General features: G+C 50.5%; 1 protein-coding gene across 10 annotated transcripts in view; it reads left to right on the top strand.

Annotated features, from left to right (window-relative positions):
- The window catches only part of PDYN (prodynorphin), a 98,659-nt gene that overhangs the window by 4,369 nt on the left and 80,603 nt on the right, over nucleotides 1-13,687 (top strand). For 7 of the 10 annotated variants that reach the window (XR_005587842.1, XR_005587843.1, XM_039498503.1 and 4 more), the window contains exons 4-5: nucleotides 11,146-11,232; nucleotides 12,456-12,588. The exons of 1 other annotated variant lie outside the window; for it this stretch is intronic. The gene's annotated coding sequence lies outside the window, so the exon portion shown is untranslated. Of the gene's footprint in view, nucleotides 1-11,145; nucleotides 11,233-11,886; nucleotides 12,124-12,455; nucleotides 12,589-13,687 lie in introns of those variants that run through there. 2 more of the 10 variants (XM_039498507.1, XM_039498505.1) reach the window with 2 other exon arrangements.

Genomic DNA, 13,687 nt, shown 5'->3' on the forward strand with positions numbered 1-13,687 from the left:
TTCACCTCTAGGGAGGGGAAGGCTACGACTGTCAGAGGTCTTCCAGAGATCTGATTTTGAACTACATCCCCAGAACTCTGGCTGGCCGCGGGAAGTGTTCCTAAGCGGCACTGCTCTTGCCACACTCCAGCTAACCGCAGTACTTTGCATTTCTACAGTGCCTTTCATTCAGTTGTCTCAAACACTCATGAACTAAGCCTCACAGCATCCCTGGGAGGCAGCAAATCTTATCCCCATTTTACAGATAGGAAAACTGGGGCACTGATCTGATAAGTGACATGCTCAAGGCCACACAGCAAGTCAGTGGCAGAGCTGGGAAGTCCTGACTCCCTATCTCCTACTCCAAACCAATAGGCTACGCTGCCTGCATGCACTCTGTCTCCATGTCACACAGTGCATGCTTCAAACAGGAAAGCAAATCCACACCACAGTAGTTTAGAACCCCTCTCCCACAGGGCCAGGAGCTGGTCTCTGTGCTCCTCCCTGGAGTCTGTGGAGGGGAGAGTGATGTTTTCCTTTTGAATTAGATATGTGTGTTTTCCTTCTGAAGCTGTGACTCACTCTACTGAGAATGAGCTGGAGAACAATGGCTGGCTAGCATTATCCTAGAGTGATGCATTTAGTGTATTGCCAGATCTTACTATTCAGTTTCCTGTACTTTTAAATGTGAGGCGTGTCTCTGCTTGAAGGCGATGCTGAGGAGGGTCTTTGCAGGGTCTGCCTGACTGTTTAGGTTCTTGGTATCTGGGAGCCCTCAAAAAAGAGAAGTCACTAAGGCCTGGAGCCAAAAGGCATGATGGCGCCTAACTTCTAGTGCCTTTGTGGATCTGGACCCAATTTCCTCCCTGCTTCCCCCATGGCAATCAGGCTGTTTGTGATTCACTGTTATTTCTCTCTTCTCGCTGCTCTCATTTGGGCTGTGGGAATGCTAATGTCCTGGAGGCTGTGTGATTTGTGGTCGATAAGTCTCCAAGCCTTGACTCTGCAGCTGAGAAAGTCCTGCTGCCACTGTCATGAGCTTTGCCTTTGAGGGTAACAGCTCCATCATTCCCGAGGAACAGAGCTGTTGCGGGAGGAGAGATGCTCGCTTCATTACCGTGAGCCAGTTCCATGGGTGACCCTGAAGCTTAACTCTGAGGCCTGGAATTTGGCCTGGCATTCCGCAGAGAGTCAGTGTCCTGTGCAAAGCACCATGTGCTGTTTGCAGCTGATCATGCCGAGGAGGCGGAGGCTGCATTTCTGGACTTCATTAAGCTTGGTTAATATTGGTGTGTCGTTCCTTAATGGAGTGAGCTGCAGTGATCCAACCTTGAGACCTGGAGCAATACAGCCAGCTCTGTGCTTGGTAAAGTGGGGCATGTTCTCCTGACTAGTTGTAGATGAAAGCAAGTATTCTTTCTTTGACAGAGCTGACAGTCTGACAGTTGTGACTTCAAATATGCCTGGGTTTTGCCATCCACCATAGGACTGGTGCTATTTCATGAAGTTCCTAGGACAGAGGTAGTCAATTATTTCTTGGGCAAGGTCCAAATTTCTTGGGCAAGGTCTAGTCAAGATCCGGATTCCAGAGAAAATAACAATAATGATAATAATAAGTAACTAAAAAGATTTTGGGGTCCGTTCGAAAGCATCTGGCGGTCCGGATTTGGCCCCCGGTCTGCCTATTGACTACCCCGGACCTAAGAGTTTTGTTAACTTCTTGAACAAATAAACACATCTCTTTTAAATACCATCCTCCCCAGAGTGACATTGGAACTGGGCCCCATCATGAGGCAAAACCTCTTTTCTAAGTGATGAGATTTGGATACTCTGTTACCTCAGGGATGTGACTGGTGACATGTGACTGGCAATGTTGTCCAAGGTAGCAGAGTTTGCCATTTCTTTTCCTAGTCATGGCAAGATTAACTAGGCAATTGTCAGATGCAGTCCTGCTGCAGATTTTGAGGACAATAAAGATGGGTAAAAAGGAAAGCGGAGTGTCCTTTTTCATGGGCAATGGGTGCTGATGGGGAGGGCAGGGGATGTACATGGTCTGTAACTGAAATGATGAAATTCATCAGGAAATGATACACTGATATTTTCATTTCATAGGCCCAGATGCTGTTGTTTGGTCCTTGTGCACTGCTGCTTGGAGTTGTCCTTTGCCCCCTGCCTGTATAGTCTGGGAGCTTTTTGCACATCAGTATAATTTATAAAAGGACTTCATTTGAAAAGGGTCAAGTGATGGAGCAGAGGTTTCACCTCTGGAGGCCAGTAACCAAATCTGGATTAGATCACAAGTGAAATAAGCGACGTGAGCTCATTTGGGCTCCACAAGAGAAGGTCTGCCACGCTCTAATGCATTGAATTTGAGTCTTGGGGCCAGAGAGGCCAAGGAGTTGGAGAGCTGACGTTGCTGTAGGTCAGGATTGAGCTGAGGAAGGTGGGGACATAAGACTAGAAAAGTAGAAATGTTGCAAGTCTAAACTGGGTGCATTGGCACAGCTCTTTAGGAACCTACGGTGAAATCCTGGCCCCACTGAGGTCAATGGGAGTTTTCCCACTGACTTGGAGAGGCCTAGGATTTCACGCCAGTACTTTTTAGCTGTAAGGATGTTGTATGTTGTGCTTAATGTGCATAAGCCCTGCCAAGTAGTGTCAGGCTAAGTACTGTTAGGCCTCAAACTTCCGGAAGTTGTAAGAAGTGAGTACAGTAGAATCCTGCAAGCATAAGCATAATCTATCTAGAAAGCTTTATAGACTGAAAAGGAAACTCTGTCAAGGTAGATACAGATTTGTGGTTACTATGCTCTGCAACCAAATACCTCTTTAAGCTGAATCGAGCATTTTTGAGTCTAGCAAATTGACCACAACTAGCCACATACAGAAGAGATGAGCTGGGTACAGGTGCACACTTCATAAGTTCAAAACAACCACAAATGCCACCCTGGACTATTTGGCCACCTTGATTGGTTGACTTGTTTTGAAGCACGGCCAGCAAATATCGTATTAAATAAGATGCAGAGGCGCAAGTGTGTGTGTGTGGTGTTGACCTAAAAGAAATCGCTCTTTGTCAGGCTCACATACACCCCCTGAACCACAGGGACTTGTACTTCACTGACTATCTGTGCCTGGCCAGTGCAGGAAATGGTCAACTGAAAGGTAACGTAACTTTGGACGAAAGCAGGGTGAAGTATGAATTAAACCGGTCTGGTAATGCTCGAGCTGGTTAATCTTAAGTCTGTATTAATACTATAGGTTTAATCAATATATAGTAACTGTATATGTTTGGTGCCTTGCTGGAAACAGGTACAGTGTTGGTAAAGTTAGTAGTTTATAAATCATAGTAGTTTTGCAAGCCACTGTGCCTGGCTTCAGTATAAGTTACCATCAAGTTATCATAAAAGTCAATAAAAGTTTATAAATTGATTAGATAAAGTTATAAATAGGTTAAGGCTACTAAAATTAAAGTCATTAGGCACATTGTCATTAGGCACATTCTGTCTGTGTTGCCTTTATAGTCCTAAGTCATTAAAAGCCTTTCTTGAGGAATAATTAGTTGTTAGTTTCTCTTTTGCGAACACTACTCAACCTCATTACATCTATGTTGGGTGGTGGGAAGTAGCGAACACCCAGAGCCCCCCTAGGGCCCTAATAGGAGCCCCCCTAGGGCTCTGTTGTGTGCCTCCTCCTTCCATTAATCTCCACATATGTCTGAATTGGGGCATTGCTAGAGCTGTGTGCACAGATCCTGCTCCAGGGAGCGCTGTCAGTTCCTCACTGCCATAAATGCCACTATCCACCCCAAATGTAAGCAGAAAAAGATGGGGTCCCCTTAAAAATTCCCCACCCCACCCAGAATCCCAGATAGCCTGTGGGCCTCCATCTTGACTTTAGGGATGTAAAAATATAGACTGGCTGATGATCTTAGTTTCTTGTCATCCTTACTATAACTCCACTGAGTTTGGTGGCATTACGCCAGGGATCGGTTTGCCCATGAGACTTTACAAGACTCTATGAATCTCTATAAATTAATATGACTATAAATTAACATGAAGCAGTCGAACTCCGTATACTCCCTTTTTCCCCTCTCATCAGCCAAGATAGGCCTGTAGAAGTGCTGACAGCTGCTGTCTGTGGCATTAGTCAGTTATTCTGTCCTGTCCTCATTCCCACACCATTCCAGTTAAGAACTTGTTGGTTTTGTCTTCGAGATCAAAATATAAGGAGCCAATTGATTTTCCTCCTCTCCTCATTAGTGCGGTCTGACAATAAATAAAACAAATATTTCCAATCTTGAGGAGTGAGCAAAATGCTCAGATACTGCCTGTCACTGTGGGCTGCGGAGGTGGGATTCATCTTTACGGAAAATCAATAGCTGGAACAGTGGAATCAGCAGTACCCAAATTAAAAGTCACTGGCAATTTCTGTCCTCGTATTTCATGTCTATTGCTTTTATGAAATAGTAATTTACTAATAAACAAACATCAGAGGAGAAAGGGAAATACTCGGCTGTATTATTTTTAAGCACGTTGTTCTGCCCCTGCCCCCTTTAAAAAGTTGGGGCAAATGGAGTTGCTTCAGAAGCGGTAAAGGCTTTGGGGAGACTAGACAGTGAGCTCTCTGGGCAGGGACTGTTTTGTGGTCTGTGTTTACACAATGCCGTACAATGGGCCCAATCCCTGGGGGATTTGAGCTTTTAGGATGTTAGGCTGCCTTGTTAATAACATTCCCCTTCCCTGCCACCAGCGATTCTGTGGTCACATCCATTCCTAGCAGTTGTGCAGTGGAACTCCCCGACATTACCGTGATCCTCCAACTGGACACTGCTAGCCACCTGACTCCTCACACATGCTACTGACCCACTTTAGGGGCGGGGGGGCAGGGTGGGGAGGGATTGATCTCCATGCCATATTGACTGGGACCTTGGAAGAATTTCCTCTGGAGCACCAGGAAGGGAAGGCCCATCATGATCAACTGGCTACATCCAGTATGATCAGTTCCCTGTCATCACAACGGGTGGGCAATGGGGGCCTTGGTCCTCACAGTTTGTCTTTGATCCTGTGTTTCAATGTTGCCTTGCACGTAGTCTCAAAGGTAAATAGTCCACTAGGGTCTGGGGGAAAAGGGTGGCCCTGGAAAGAAGCGGAGCGGGGGGTATTGTTTCCTTCCCCAGCCACTTGGTTAGAAATAATCTTCATTTGGTGAAGGAGCTGCTCATTTGGGATGAGATTCATAGATTCTAGGGCTGGAAGGGACCTTGAGAGGTCATGGAGTCCAGTCCCCTGCCCTCATGGCAGGACCAAATACTGTCTAGACCATCGCTGATAGACATTTATCTAACCTACTCTTAAATATCTCCAGAGATGGAGATTCCACAACCTCCCTAGCCAATTTATTCCAGTGTTTAACCACCCTGACAGTTAGGAACTTTTCCCTAATGTCCAACCTAAACCTCCCTTGCTGCAGTTTAAGCCCATTGCTGCTTGTTCTATCCTTAGAGGCTAAGGTGAACAAGTTTTCTCCCTCCTCCTGATGACACCCTTTTAGATACCTGAAAACTGTTATCATGTCCCCTCTCAATCTTCTCTTTTCGAAACTAAACAAACCCAGTTCTTTCAGCCTTCCTTCATAGGTCATGTTCTCAAGACCTTTAATCATTCTTGTTGCTCTTCTCTGGACCGTCTCCAATTTCTCCACATCTTTCTTGAAATGCGGTGCCCAGAACTGGACACAATTCTCCAGTTGAGGCCTGACCAGCGCAGAGTGGAGCGGAAGAATGACTTCTCGTGTCTTGCTCACAACTCACCTGTTAATGCATCCCAGAATCACGTTTGCTTTTTTTGCAACAGCATCACACTGTTGACTCATATTTAGCTTGTGGTCCACTATAACCCCTAGATCCCTTTCTGCCGTACTCCTTCCTAGACAGTCTCTTCCCATTCTGTATGTGTGAAACTGATTGTTCCTTCCTAAGGGGAGCACTTTGCATTTGTCTTTGTTAAACTTCATCCAGTTTACCTCAGACCATTTCTCCAATTTGTCCAGGTCAGTTTGAATTATGACCCTATCCTCCAAAGCAGTTGCAATCCCTCCCAGTTTGGTATCATCTGCAAACTTAATAAGCGATTTTCTATGCCAGTATCTAAGTCGTTGATGAAGATATTGAACAGAGCCGGTCCCAAAACAGACCCCTGCGGAACCCCACTTGTTATACCTTTCCAGCAGGATTGGGAACCATTAATAACTACTCTGAGTACGGTTATCCAGCCAGTTATGCACAAATGTACAAATCCCACACGCTGGGCCAGGGCAGGAAGGGTCTGTCCCAAAGACAGTGTCTTAAACCTACCCCACCCACAACAGCTGTTACAAACCCGAGCCTGGAGGGAGAGCCTGGCAGCATTAGTCAGTCGAGAGGAGGGCACAGAACAGAGAAGGAAGCAGGCTGGGCTCCTGCCAAGGGGAGCTGAGGTTGGTAGGACAAGGGGCTTTCAGTGTTTCTCAAATGTGGCCACCAGGAGCTTTTCTTGTGGCCACAGCCTCCTGGGCGGTGACTGGGGGGAGAAGGGGCAAAGCAGCGGCCTGTCCCCCAGGGCTGCCAGCAGTGGTTGGGCCCTGCCCCCGAGACACACAAGCTGGAGGAGCAGGCAGCCAGTGAGTTTCCCACCTTCCCAGGGGCTGTGAGGTCGGGCTTTTCCCACCAGTGCCTGGTGGTGCGGGATGTTTCTGGCCCCCGTTGCGGTCAGTCACTGCTGGGATGACTCCCTCTAGAGAGCTGAGTGCAGCCCTGTGGGGCAGTGTGTTCTGTTTCTGCCCAGCCCTCCAGAAACTCCCCCCCTCGCTTCAGTGCCAGATTTCCCTGCTGTACACGGGGGGACACTGCTGGGCTTTGTTTCTGTGGCCCTGGTGTGGCAGAAGATAGAAAGTCCCCACTCCCTGCAGGGGCAGGAGGCCGAGGAGACGGTGACACACTGAGATTGGAGCTGTCAGGATCGTGTGTCTGGCTGGGAACCTGCAGACTAATATCTCCAGACTAAGTTCACCTTCTGGGATTGGAGCCTGTTTGCCTGGAATTTATAACATGCGCCACAGGCTGCTTCTCACTCTAATCCCTCACTTTAATTTACGGCACCAATGTACTGTATAAATCCAGCCGAAGTATTACAGCCCCAGAGAGGAGAACGGATGGGAGCAGACGCTGCACAGCACCTGTCCCGGAGAGAACGTCAATGCAACAGTCACACAACTGTGCAGGGGGTGGGCTGCTGCTGTCTCAGGTCCCCGCTCCTGTCCTGGCTTGTTTACTCTCTTTAATTGAGGCTCGGGTTGTTTTGGGATTTGAATTTCTTATCTGAGCACCTCACCATCGCTACTGTGTCCATCTGCCCAGCTCCCCTGTGTGGCAGGGCAGGGCTATTATCAACACAGATGGGAAACTGAGGCACAAAGAGACTAAGTGACTGGCCCAAGGTCACACAGAGAGTCTGTGGTGGAGCAGGGATTTAAGCCCGGGTCTTCCAAGTCCCAGTCTAGCGCCTGACCCATTGGAGCATCCTTCCTCAATGAACCCCAGTAGATTGAGAGGATGAGTGACTGAAATCTCTGAATGGGGAAATCGTTCCAGCCCTTGTTACAACAGAAGTTACTGTCAGTCCTCCCAGCGAGTTAAGGTCAGATCTGAATGAGTGTGCGCGTGGGGTCATTCCTGTCCAAGGTCTGTTCTTGGCGCCTGCATGGCTTGGGCCCGGGGCAGGAGGAGCATGGTGTGGGGTGAAGGCTGGGTTTGGATGTTCTGGCTAGTCTGGGCAGGTTCAGATTTAATCAGAGATGGACTCGAGCCCCAAACCCGGCTCCAGCTCCAGGCTGGATTTCAGGCAGCCCAAAGCTCTGTGGTGGTTGGACCCAGGGTTGGCTGGGCCAGGTGTGTGGTTGGAGTTCAGCTAACTGTTGTCAGCAGGGACCATCCTGCACCCTGCACCCTCCAAGGGTTGTTCAGCCTTGCCCCGCGCCCTGCGTCGCTAGCCTCTCTTCTCCTTGTGACCCGTCTGCCCCGTCCGCTTGCCCCTGGCCAGAGGGAAGATGACTGGTTGGCTCGTCCCTTGGAGTGAAGGGTTCTTGTCTCTCCAAGAACTTGTGTTAACCAGACCTCCTGGGACTGGATGCCCATGTGGGAAGAGAGGGCACGTGCCTGGGAGCCAGGTGGGCTCTACCAAGGCAGCCTAGCTGGGAGGGTGTTTGCTGGAGACAGGATTTTGGTGGCTCTAGGTCTGGAACATCACAGGAGCTTCTTGGATCCCAGCCTGGGAGAAGGAGCCCAATGGCTTCACCGGCTTGGGCGGATACTGAGTCAAGGGGCTTAGAAGCCGTTCTGAATGGCAGGAGGAACGACGACCTCTCCCTGCACTCCAGCATGCAGGATCGCCAGCAGACATCGGCCGTGCGGTCCCTGCCATGGGCACGTTCAGCAGGCCCCCCTGAGCCAGGCCCCACTGGAGCTATTGCCCGCTGCACGCCACTGGCAGTGATGTATCGCTGTGTGCTGGGGAAGAGGGGGAGGTCTGTCCTGTCACTCCCCCACCCCCACCACCTTACACGCACACTGTGGGGCAGGCAGGTGAAGTCATGCCTGTGTCAGCTCATCCATCTCTGCTGCTCTCAGGCTGGTCCCGGGGGAGGCACAGGCCTCGACAGCGCTAAGTGGGTTGGAGGCGGATGCAATTCTAGAGAACAAGATTCCCTTGTAATTTGCTACATATTAAAGTTCTGGGCTGAAAACTTGTTTCAAGCTCATCTCTGGCAAGAGAATGAGGTTTTAATGCCCTCATTTCATTTGCCATTTGCCTCCCGCTGTCTCTGTTCGCTGGTGCTTAGTCCACAGAGGAGAAAGCCAGGCTATCAATCCTGAAAGAAAACAGCCATGAGAAGTGTCTTTGCTCTCTGGATGCGGGATCAACCTGAATTGTGATTGTGCGGCGCTGGGGTCTATGAAATTGACGGTGTAATAATGTTGGCCAGTGCCCCGCAGAGCGTTCAGGGGTTGTGTGCGTTTCCACCCCAACAGCCCAGCTCCCCAATCCTGGCTCGAGTGTGCCACCACTGGGTCCCCCCCAGCTCTGCTAGTGCACCGCCGTTGTACTATGCTATTCCAGGTCATAGCCCCTTCACAGCTCCATGCATATGTCTGAATCCTGACTGCTCCTCCAGCCTGCTTCCCTGCCTGAGCAGACTCTGCAAGCTGAGCCATAGGGGGCAATGCTAGAAAATACACTAGCGAGGGGACATTGTCTGCTGCCTCCATGCCAATCTGAAGCCAGGTTTCTGAAGATAGTTACTGTTCCTCCTCGCCCCATCCCACTTGGTGCCAGCTGCTGCTGGGAGTGGCTGAGACTGGATGGGCTGGGAGCTCTCTGAATCCAATACCTCTTCCCTGCAGTGATTTCTGCTGAAAACAGGTGGGCTGGGTGTGGCTTTGAGTGCCCTCCACTGCTAATGGGCGTCCACCGTTCCCGACAGAGACGCCGGTGGTGGGAAGCTGGCTCTGGAGAAATGACAAGCTTCTTACAATAATGTGATGTGATTTATAGACAACTGAGTAACTGGTAGCTGCTCTGTCCTCCATCTGTATCCAGTGCCGAGATCAGAGTAGGTTTTCCTACTCCATGGAGTTGAGGCAGGTGGTGGATAACTCTGACGTGGTCCATCTCTGTAGACTCATCCCAGAAGTGATGGGACAGGTGGGAAGAAGAAGCCCTTGTTCAGGTTCCATCCGGCCTATGCGCTACTCCTGCCTGTCTTGGTGAGTCTGTGGCCCCCGCTCCAGAGTCCCCAGCCAGCGTTCCTGACAGTCCAATGCAAAGGGCAGAAAATGGAGGTCCCTCACACCCCGCACTTGTCAACATGAAAGGTTTAGCAGAGTCCAAATCTCATTTCCAGCTCCGCCTGCAGCCTAGGCTGAGTCATCTCCCTGCTAAGGGGGAGTGCGTGGGTTGGCCTCAGCGTTAGCCTGTTTATCTCTGCCTTCGCCAAGCCTGACGCTGGCTCAACCACGGCTATTTGTCAGCCTGGGGATGAGCTGAGATGAGCTCCCTGTGCCATAAAACAAGCTTCGCTGTCATCCTGCCCACTAGCTCAGCCAGTCCTCTGGCCAGAGCCGGCCCACTGGGTGTGGGGACTGGAGGGCTCCTGAGAGAAGTATGGACTCAAGCCCCCAGCTGTGGTGTGAGTGGAATGACCATGCTCCAGTCTTACAACGCAACGCCAGAGCCTCAGCGTTCAGGAGAGCAGATGCTTTCAAAACACTTGCTCCTCGTGTGGCTGAGGGGCAGACTCTGCTCTGGGCGACGAGGTCAGTGTGGGAGCCCACGCACACAACCTATTTCTCCTTTTGTATCCCTGAGCCGAACCAGTGGGGACGATAGGTTTGTACATGTGCTGCTAGCCCGGATGCTGTCTATACCTCCCCAACCTCTAGCACCGCAGCCCCTAGCAGTGTCCTCGCGCTGTCCCTAGCAGCTGAGTAGCTGATTCCTCAGCCTCACCCTTCAGTGCTTTACCTGTCCCTCAGCTCCCACCACCTCCCTGCTCCCAACTGCCTCGCGCAGCCTGCGAGCTAGACACGGGTCTGATAGTGCCCTGGTCCCCAGGAGAAAGGAGTCGGGTTTTTGGCAGCACTAGAAGAGTTGAAGTCTTCATAGAGTTTAGCAGTCCTCTTTGCATATGAAATGGTACGTCTCAGGAGAGCAACTCCAGAGTGAGCCATCTCTCCAGGTGACTGACTGACACCAAGCTCTGTGCTAATGATTTTAAAAGCTTTTCAGCTCTGTGCGGTCACCAGCTCTTACCCACTCACTGCTGCACTTTGGAGCTGGCTCATTTGCGATGTTACATAAACGCCGAACTGGAGACCTCATCCCAAATGGCTGCTGGGTTTCGTCCCAGCCGTGCTTCCTAGGGCCGTCCAAGCAAGATGGTCTGAGTGGCCCCTCACAGCACCACGCAGGCTCAATCCTGGCAGTGGCCAGGCATCTTGAAGACAGGTGGCATCAAGGGTGTGCAGCACCTAATGGGATCAGGCCCTTGCACCTCCGAAAAGCTCTCTTTCCCCAAGGGACCGTAGTGCTGCTTAGAGGGAACTGGAGAATGGAATCTTCTATTTTTCCACAGGGTGGTGCCAGTGCAAACTTCCCCACTCCAGGCCACCCATCCACCTCTGCCCGGACAAGAGGTGACCTCCCCTATCCAGGAGAATGGGTGAGTTCAGCCCCCATGGTCTCTGGAAACTACCTAATCTGGTTTCTGTGAGGGGGACATGCCCACTGGGGTGAACCTTTCTAGGGCTGGTGTGGCAGCATCTGCAGCACTGACTTGGGGTGAATTAACTCAAGCCCTGAGCACCAAGAACTCTTTACTGGGTGTCCCAGGGCCTGACACGACATGAGGAGCAACAGAGCGATTGTCCTGCCATGCTCTCCGCATAGGAACACAGTGTCCAAGACCCAATTCATTCTGCTAGCACCCACAAGTTAAGGAAGGGAATAATGGCTGCGTACTTGGGGACTGAGGCTCAGGAATGGCCTAAGAAAAGAGGGTGACAGTAACTGGCTGCTTGTGAGATTTAGGGTTGAAGGGCCCAGGGGAGGAGAGTGACAGTAGCTGGTTCTTCAGGGACATGGGAGCATCTGTGACAGCTTTCAATCCAGTAGGGTGCCCTGGTACAAAGCCGGGGCTGTGAGAACACGAGGGAGGATACTGGGGGGCTGGTGTCATCCAGCCCGAGGGGCCAGAGAAGGACCGATGGCTCTAGTTATTTTTTGGGAGGAGGTGTGGGCCCCACACTGGCTCTGAAAGGGTTAATGGGCCCAGTGAACAAACTGGGCTGCACCTGGAGGGCGGGTCAGACTTAATGATGAGCCCCAGCTGGGGCAGGACCGGTGTGGTTAGTGCAAAGAAAGGCAGCCCTTGATCCTTCCCTGAATACAGACAGCTCGCAAGGGAGAGGTGAAGCAGCCCCTGGGAGTGGAGCAGATTGATAAAGCCCTGATCAAAGGGGCAGGCTCCAGCCTCCCAGGCAGAGAGCACTGGGAGGGGGTCAGCAGAGGAACAGTGAGGAAAAAGCCAGGGGCATGAAAGGCCAAGCCTGAGGTGGGTGAAAGCTGGTTTGGATTTGTCAGGGATCCCAGGGGAGGTTGTGGTGGGAAGGCCTGGGCAGAGACCATGGTAGGAAGAAGCCCAGGGAGGTAGCAGGGGCAGGTCTGAATAGATGGACTTGGCCTGCTCACTGCAGTGTTCCTGGGCTGGATCCCTGGGGGGGGGGGCGCAGGCTCCTCTGCCAGCCACTGGAGGATGTGGTCCTTGGCCCCTTACATCGGGGGCTTCAGGCATTGGAAAGTCCCGAGCCAATGGGGTGTAAGAACCACAGGACCTAGAGCTGGGCTGGAGACCTAATGTAAGGACCTTGGACTTCCGTTTGTTAGACTCATTACCCTGATGGGGTGGACTTGTTTACGGGAAGAGAGACCGTTGCAGCACTGAAGCGCCCATCAGCGGGGGACACTAGAGAGGAGAGAGCCTGCTTCACCGCACCCAACCGTGAGGGGCCCACCCCTGGTGAGTGTGCTCTTTCCTAGCCTCTGAGGCTGTGGTTTTCACCCTTTTTTGGCTGCATAGCCCTTTCCAAATAATGCAGTGTACCGTGTACCCCCATCCGAGATAGGGTATAATATACCTTGGATTAGATTGCCAAGTCTTACTAAATCAATTGCATTGTTCACTGTTACAGGATTTTTCTTGTGTACCCCCTGATGAGAGTGTGCATACCCCTAGGGATGTCCCTAAGGGAATAAATTCTCCCTGGCCAGTTTAGTGCACTGCAGGATTTTCAACCCATCCAACAAGAGATTGTCTAGTGCAGGGGTCAGCAACCTTTCAGAAGTGCTGTGCCGAGTCTTCATTTATTCACTCTAAAGTAAGGTTTTGTGTGCCAGTCATACATTTTAACGTTTTTAAAAGGGCTCTTTCTATAAGTCTATAATATCTAACTAAACTATTGTTGTATGTCAAGTAAATAAGGTTTTTAAAATGTTTAAGAAGCTTCATTTAAAATTAAATTAAAATGCAGAGCCCCCCAGACTGAGGCCAGGACCTGGGCAGTGTGAGTGCCGCTGAAAATCAGCTCGTGTGCCGCCTTTGGCACCTATGTCATAGGTTGCTTATCCCTGGTCTAGTGGGACCCTGCTCTTAGCTCATCTGCTTCTTAATGCTGCAGTTTTTTCTATAACCACAAGGGAGCAGCATTGGCCCTGCTTACTGATCTGCAGATGTAGCTGTGGTTGTGTGGAGATTTCCTGATGGAGCAGCTGTTCATTCCCAACAGCCCTTCCACAAACAGGGGAGATTTTCTTTTCTCTCCTCATATGGCAGCCGTTCCATACCCCTAATCATTTTCGTTGCCCTTTTCTGAACCAATATACCTGTTTTGAGATGGGGCGACCACATCTGCAGGCAGTACTCAAGATGGATTTATATAGAGGCAATATATTTTCTGTCTTATGATCTATCCCTTTCTTAATGATTCCCAACATTCTGTTTGCTTTTCTGACTGCCGCTGCACACTGAGTGGATGTTTTCAGAGAATTATCCACAATGACTCCAAGATCTTTCTTGAGTGGTAACAGATAATTTAGACCCCATCATTGTATATGTATAG

The sequence above is a fragment of the Mauremys reevesii genome, linkage group 13, assembly GCF_016161935.1.
Source record: "Mauremys reevesii isolate NIE-2019 linkage group 13, ASM1616193v1, whole genome shotgun sequence".
Classification (NCBI taxonomy): Eukaryota; Metazoa; Chordata; order Testudines; family Geoemydidae; genus Mauremys; species Mauremys reevesii.